Genomic DNA, 8,302 nt, shown 5'->3' on the forward strand with positions numbered 1-8,302 from the left:
AAATAAATGTTATATATGAGTATATTACCTGCATATTTCTTCCAACTTTTATGTGGAATTGTCAGAATTAAATAATTACATTTTTTGAGAAATTAAAACCTCTGAAGGTAATTAAACTCTCTTGTAAGCTTTATGCAAACTGGTTCTACCCTCCTAGGATCCCCTGGCATCAAGAATTGAGAGAGGTTAGGAGGAAATGAGGCCTCCCCACCTTCAACTCTTCTTGGCACAGCACCCGGAACCAAGTCTTCTCCCCAGGAATACAATCAGGGGATTCAATACTGGCAGGGTTTAGAGAGTCAAACAAGAGCTCCATTCAGGCTCCTGAGGGTTGCTACAAGTAATACTGCTGTGAATATCCTGCTGGGGACGGAGCATAGCATGCATATTAACCAGCTTAACTTTTGTTCCTTGTTTTTAGAGCTATGGCAAATGATCTGGATTTAGCCATTCCTCTTTTCCTCTGTCCTGCCTTACAACACATATATCTCTCTGCAAAGTCTGATTGAGACTAGAAGAGCAATCCGTACCAACAGAACACGGTGTGAACTCCTAGGGGTGAGAGGCTGGGGAGATAGGGAGAGGAGGAGGTATGGTTTATCAAGTATTCTCTCTCTAGCACCTAGGACAGTCAAAGCACGCATTAAAGGACTGCTGGATTGAAGTGAACTAAAAGGAATGGAACTACTTGGCTCATAATACCAAAACCACACATAGACAAGGAATACGTGCTAGGTATCTAAACAAATTAATAGAGAAAGAAAATTTTGCGCACAGAGAAAAGCTGGGGATGTATTTTTCCTTGATTTCCTTGACCTATGGCATAATCATTTATTAAGAAATAAAGGAACAGAGGACTGCCATCTTAAAGAAAGTCAATAAAAACAGCATCCTTTTAACTCCTAGTGTATTAGGGTTTGTTTCTTAGGAAAAATGAATTGTCAACAATTCTAAAATCAAAAATCGCAAGACAGTTATCGTGATATTTACCTAGAAGAAAACAAGAATTAAAGACTTCATTTGATTTATCCTCTCTAAAGTTTAATTCTCTCTCTCTCTCTCTTTTATAATTATTTATATGGGGGGGGAGCAATAGAAATGGCATATCACTTTTTATTTATTTTATTTAAACAGTTTCCTAAATTCTACCTATGCAGGAATTGGCATTATTACACTCAATACAGTAAAAAGAAGGAATGCATAATGAATTAGAAAGACAAAAGGTAGTACTGGTAAATAAATCCAAAAACCAACAAAATTAATAATCCATTTTCTTTTTAATGGAGAAAGCACACAGACTAAAAATAGGAAATGCAGGGGTGCCTGGGTGACTCAGTTGGTTACGTGTCCTCCTTTGGCTAGGGTTGTGATGGGATCAAGCCCTGAGTTGGGCTTTCTGTTCAGCGGGGAGTTTGCTTCTCTCTCTCCCTGCAGCTCCCCCCGGCTTGTGCTCTGTCAAATAAATAAATACAAATCTTAAAAAAAAAAAAAGGAAATGGAAATGGATTAATAATCACACACGTGGGAGAAATTAAAAGAATTCTAAAAGTTGATTTTGCTCAGCCCTATGCAAATAAAAACAATTAAATACACAATATGGATGAATTTCTAGTGAAATATTAATTGCCAATATTGTCCCCAGAAGAGACAATCAAAACAGCAATTACTGAGACAAATGTTGAGACTTGTTAACCTCCTTACCGAGAGTAAACAACTAAATAATGCCCTGGTCACAGTTGATTTTACTAGTAAATTCTACCCACTTTGGGCAGCCCTGGTTGGCGCAGCGGTTTGGAGTCACCTGCAGCCTGGGGTGTGATTCTGGAGACCTGGGATCGAGTCTCACGTGGAGCCTGCTTCCCTCTGCCTGTGTCTCTGCCTCTTTCTCTCTGTGTCTATGAATAAATAAAATCTTTAATAAATAAATAAATAAATAATAAAATAAACAGGTATTTTGTGAATGTAGTTGGAGGGGCCCAGGGCAGGCTGCAACAGCATAGTGATTACTTTGAATTGAATCTATTTGGGAAACAAACAGGACAAGGACACTCAGAACTTCTTTTGTCTCCCTGAAAGCAGAAAACAAATCTCCCATATGAAAAATAGCCTCCCTGTACTCAGAGGTAAAAAGACATCCTTATCAACATAAATAGAGGAATAAAGTTGAGAATGCTATAAAATAAGCCTTGCTATTTTTTTCACTAATTCACTTTCTCAGGCTAAATTCTGCTTAGAATTTACTAATTAAAGCTCCCAAACTTACCTGTTTATTCCGCAAAAATCTATCATCCTTTGTCTAAAATGTATAAACACTGGGATGCCTGGGTGGTTCAGTGGTTGAGTGTTCGCCTTTGGCTCAGGGAATGGTTCTAGGGTCCTGAGATGGAGTCCCACGTTGGACTTCCCTGCATGGAGCCTGTTTCTTCCTCTGCCTGTGTCTCTGCCTTTCTTTCTGTGTGTCTCTCATGCATAAATAAAATCTTTTAAAAAATAAAAATAAAAAGTATAAAAATTGCCTGCCTTGGTCATTTCTTTGGGTCTCAATTTCATTATGGGGGCATCTGTTTGCATGTAACAAAATTTTGTTTTTTTCTTCTTTAATCTGTCTCGGGTAAATTTAATTCTTAGTCCAGCTAGAAGGCCTCGAGGATAGACAAAGAATTTTCCCTCACCGTTAAAGTCAATGGAATAGATTACAGAATCCAGAAATAGACTTGTGAAGAATTTTAGCACAACGAAAGTGGCATTTTAATTGAATAGGACAAGGATTGATTATTCAATACAAAAAGGCTGGACAGTTAATTGAGTGACTATGTAAAAAAACAAAACAAAACACAAATTCCTTCTATATCTCAAAATAAATTTGAGATCAACAGATTTAAATGGTAACAAATGAATCCCTGAGAGTACTAGAAAAAACCATGGAAACATTTTTATGAGTAAATTCTTTTTTTTTTTAATTTTTATTTATTTATTCATGAGAGACAGAGAGAGAGAGGCAGAGACACAGGCAGAGGGAGAAGCAGGCTCCATGCAGGAAGCCCGATGTGGGACTCGATCCTAGACCCTGGGATCAGGCCCTGAGCCAAAGGCAGACGCTCAACCGCTAAGCCACCCAGGCATCCCTTATGAATAAATTCTTTGGAAGAATTTTGGGAGTTCTTTGGAGGAAGCAAGTATTTTAAAGATCTCAGAAGAAATGAGAGGTCTTAAAAAGCCAAATTTCCTGACCAAGAGTTTGAGATTGGGTTAGGTGAAACCTCTGAAATTCTCTCCTTAGAAGAAGGAGTGGGGAATTCCAAGTACTCCCCTTGTGCCTGCTTAGTGCTGTTGAGGTAATAAGTGTATTGGCTTATTTCACAATCTCACTGTGCACATCTTGAGTGGAGGGAGGAGGTATAGCCTAGATGTCAGCGGGATTACCTTCTCCTTTGAAATTAGCTGGAGCCTCTTGAATTCTCCCTTAAAGAAATCTGGGTAATTTATGTATTTTCCAATCCCCTTGGCATTTGGAAATTAATTTCATTTATCTACTGTTTTGCCTAACCCTGTGCTGTTAGTATTGTGCATTGCTTTGTCCCCAAGTGTGGAATAGCCCTCCTTCCCCTTATATTAACATTCATAAAAGGGATTTACGTATGGAGCAGACTTTACAGAAGTTTGCTTGGTTTCCCTTTCCCTTTGACACGCTGTTTGCATCTTTTCACCTTAAATTTACCAGGACTCTTGTGGCTCTTTATGTATTAACTCCGTTCTCTTTGCATGCAGAACTATTTTGATCTTTTCCAGGCTTGCCTTTGCATATCCCAAAACTCACGGGTATGTTTTGCAAAACAATGCTCATGAACCTCGAGCCTGCCAGTGGTAGTAGTGCTAGCAAAGACTTTTCTTTTTGGCCTCTATGTGAAGTAGGGGGCTGATATTTCTACTATTGTCCTTAGAAGGCAGAAGTGGCTGCAGTTTTGATCTTACATAATCTGCTTTTTCTTCCTCATAAAATGGACCAGATTTCATAGCCATCAGAGTTACATTTGCTCCTTTGACTAACATTAATCACTACATAAAAGAAACATTCCAAAGGTAAAACAATACAAAATGACAAACTCATTTATGGAGTTCCTAGGTCCTGTGAGAAAGTGCTCAGAGTCCCATTAAGCATATTTGAATACTATTCCTAAAATGTTTAGACCATTCAAAAGGCAGGATTCATGGGCAAGCATTATGATTTTTAAATTTACTGGTTATTTGGCTGACTTGAAGCTACGTCAGGGCCATCAGTTACTGAAACTCTTTCAGAACACTGAGACAGATAGTTAAATTGTCCTTTTAAGAGATTCTGACCCTTTATTCCTCTAAATGTCTGGGTAAGACATTTCTTTCCCGTTTCTTACATTCTAAATTTTCCAGTGTCCACCTCTGGAATAATAATCTTATTTATATTGTTCAACACTCTGAACAGAATAAGAAGCATTTATATTCTGTGGTATTTAGACTGTGGTATATAAATTTATCAGAGGTTATTTTTCATATTATTTTATTTCTGCTATCAGTGTTATATTGTTTGTTGTTTCTTAAAAAATAAAAAGCCCCAGATTTTCGGGTCAGTAATTTATGGGCACAATTTTAAAAAGTCAAAAGACACAAATGACTATATATAACTAAAAGTGAGTCTCTTCCGCTCTGTCCCTCACTAATTCTCTTTTGCAGAGAAAACCACTAGGATTAGTTTCCTTTCTGAAAGATATACTATCTCCCTTCCCCCAAGTATACATTCTATACACTCTACATTCCACATTCTATACATACTGCTCTGCATTTTGGTCTTCACTTAACCTTACAGCTTAGGAATTGTTCCATATCTGCACAAACAGGATTGTCTTATCTTTATCTTTAAGCTGCACATCATTCCACTTTATGAAGGTATCATCATTCATTTAGCTAATCTGTCAATGGACACTTACATTGCTTCTAATTTTTAGTTCTCATTAACATTTCTGCCATCAATTACCTTATATGTAGGTCATTTTGCATATAAGAGAATATTTGAAGGGTAAATTAGTAAAAGCAAGGGTAAATATTCTCAATTTTGATAGCTATTGCCAATTGCCCTCCAAAGGGGTCATGTCTATTCATGTTTCCACTAGCAAATGTTTGAAAATACCTGTTTGCTACTGACCTGACCATTAGAGCATGTTTTTTTTTTTTTTTCTGTCAATCTTATAGATGAAAAGTGTAACTTTTAGACTCTTCTCACTGAATGATTCAAAATGCCTTCTTTATCATATACTAAATTTTTCTGATGCATTTCTGGGCTTTCTGGTTTATTCCATTGGCCTCTCTTGTCTCTTCATATGCTATTACTACAGTTTTTAAAAAATATTTTATTTATTTATTCTTGAGAGACACAGAGAGAGGGAGAGGCAGAGACACAGGTAGAGGGAGAAGCAGGCTCCATGCAGGGAGCCTGATATGGGACTCGATCCCAGGTCTCCAGGATCACACCCTGGGCTGAAGGCAGCGCTAAACCACTGAGCCACCCAGGTGGCCCTACAGTTTTTTTTTTTTTTTTTTAAAGATTTTATTTATTTATTCATGAGAGACACAGAGAGAGGCAGAGGGAGAAGCAGGCTCCATGCAGGGAGCCCCATGTGGGACTTGATCCTGGGACCCCAGGATCATGCCCTGAACCAAAGGCAGACACTCAACCGCTGAGCCACCCTGGCATCCCCATCCCTACAGTTTTGATCACAGTAGCTTTATATCATGTTTTACTTTATAGTAGATCTAGTCACCTTTATTGCTCTTCTTTTCCCTAAGAAATTTCCTGGCTGTTTTTTTTTTTTTTTTTTCCTACATGAATTTGAAAAATTGTTTTGCTTAAAAAAAAAATCCTGCTGCATTTTTGAGATTGTATTACATTAATTTATTTAGAGACACTACTACTTTTTAAAGTTTATCATTGCAGGCTTACCATTTCTTACCAGTATCTTTTGGGTTATGTCTTCCTGATGCTCATAACCATGTCTTACATAAAATATTTTCTTATTAATTCTTCATAGCATTTTTGAAAATAGCAGGGAAGATAGAAGATAAAGAGATTAGCCTAGGATTACATATGATAAAGAGCCTTAATACAGTGTTTTATCTACTATTTGGTAATGCCTCACCAGTAGATTTTACACAAATTCAAAAACAAAACAAACTTTTCTACCAAGGATTAAATTTTCCTGTTGCAAAAAAACCAGCAATGTGCAAGAACAATTCTGCAATATATTTCTGTGTGATGATCTGTGGCCAAGCACAGAATGCATTCCTATCATGGAGTAACAATTTCAAAAGAATTTTGAAACCAGAGTTGGCTTGGATGCTATACAATGACACCCAGGATGTTGGCCTACTTCCCAGATTTCCCCTTTTTGGTTTTCTAGCAAGTTGGTTGTGCCTGGGAATTTGCTGAATATGGTACTTGGATCCGTGACTTCCTGAATGTGACACTAGGATCAATGGCATTTGTCTGCCCAAGGGTTTTTGGAGTATAATTTCTAGACATACTGCAGTTGTAAATAAGTCCTTTATTGAACCGGTGCTCAGTTGCAAGGGTGTAGATAGGAAGGGCAATGTATGAATTGATTATAGAAGGCAAAGATCTTGAGAGATGTTCTCTTGTGAATATTGAGTTACATACCTGGGCATACTGGTGTTCCAGCTGGAGGATCTTCAAGTCCTTAAATAAATATTTAATGGATTTAAAAGCTGTCTTTCATGCCACATTTGACAAATAGCCACTTACTAAAGGTCAGGCAAGACTTGATAAATAGTTGATTATCTGCAGCACCTCCTACCATCACCCTGGCTCAGTTAACATGCAGAGAGCTGACAAAGGGCTTGCATGGGTTACTGAATTACTTAGGACACACAAGCATGTGTTGACATATATCTGAGTATATTTTTGGATTACATTTCCAAAACAATTACCGTTTTCATCATTTTGTTTCAGTCAGCACTATTCTCCTCAATGCCATGTATAATTATGAGCTGACTTATGTAAAATATTTTAAAAATGTATAGTAGTATGATATACATACCTAGATAACGTCTGAGATTATTTGCCACCACGTACATGAGAACATTCTTTGGCTTGGCTCTCTAAAACAAAGACTACTGTGTTCTAAACTAGAATGTTATGCAAGAATCTGAATAGCATAGTTTACTGAATGCTCAGCCTGTTTAGTGACATACCAAAGAGTAGGACAAAGGCTAAAAGCAAAAACATGGGGCAAGTTTTAAGCAATGAACTTAAAGGTATATGGATGGTGAAATATTTAATTATCAAGGCCTCAGAGACCAGGTTGTAAAATCTAGCTAATGAAAGTATAAAGATGAATTATTAATGAGATAGCTGTTTAATTAGATGATTCATTGGTTTGTTAAGCCATAAGAGTATTGCCAAAATCACAAGATTAGACCTCTCCTAACAGAGAATGGAGATGGTGGGATGATGTCATATACTACTTGCCTTTTATTTCCACTATCATGACAACACCTTAGGCTATACATATGAGCTATTTAGATATGAGAAATCAATAAAAGGTGAGGCAAAATGGGCAGCAAAAGGAAATTGTTGTGAATTAGGCATATGAAGTTAGGAAAACATTTACAAATCTAGGAAAATACATAATACAATCTCATGATTATTCTTAGTTTAATAGAATTTGTCTCAACCAAGTCATATGAGGAAGGCTTTTACAAACATGACTTTGCTCCTGTATCTTGAAATCTGCCTTAAGTATTATTAAATTCTGTGTAAAGGCATCTTTATAGGACTCAACAAATCTCAGGTCAGTGGAAATCTGAGTCTGTCAAGCCTCTCAGAGAAATGTAAAACATGACTTAAACTTGAGGAATACTTTTTTTTTTTAAGATTTTATTTTTAAGTAATCTCTACACCCAACATGGAACTTGAACTCATAACTCCAAGATCAAGAGTTGGATGCTCTTTTGACCAAGCCAGCCAGGTGCCCCTCTAGTTCCTTTTATTTTTAATTTTTATTATTAAATATTTTATTTGAGAAAGAGAATGAGCACGAGCAAGGGGAGGGGCTGAGGGAGAGGGAGCAGCAGACTCCTCACTGAGCAGGGAGCCTGGATTCCAGGACCCCGAAATCAGGACCTGAGGTGAAGGCAGACACCTAACTGATTGAGCCCCCAGACACTCCTCTCTAGTTCCTTTTAATGACAATTTTTCATTAAGGATTTATGGACTTCTTAGGGACCTCTGCACAGCTAAGAACCTGAGTGCTGA

At 37.3% G+C, this 8,302-nt stretch overlaps 1 long non-coding RNA gene across 1 annotated transcript; it reads right to left on the reverse strand.

Annotated features, from left to right (window-relative positions):
* Nucleotides 1-1,289: 1,289 nt before the first annotated feature.
* Nucleotides 1,290-8,010, reverse strand: LOC111097038. The gene is made up of 4 exons (XR_005363262.1): nucleotides 7,086-8,010; nucleotides 6,686-6,724; nucleotides 5,972-6,051; nucleotides 1,290-1,475 (listed from the first exon to the last, which is right to left on the reverse strand). It is a non-coding gene; the product is annotated as an uncharacterized LOC111097038 (long non-coding RNA).
* Nucleotides 8,011-8,302: the final 292 nt, after the last annotated feature.

The sequence above is a fragment of the Canis lupus genome, chromosome 8 (assembly GCF_011100685.1).
Source record: "Canis lupus familiaris isolate Mischka breed German Shepherd chromosome 8, alternate assembly UU_Cfam_GSD_1.0, whole genome shotgun sequence".
Taxonomy (NCBI): Eukaryota; Metazoa; Chordata; class Mammalia; order Carnivora; family Canidae; genus Canis; species Canis lupus.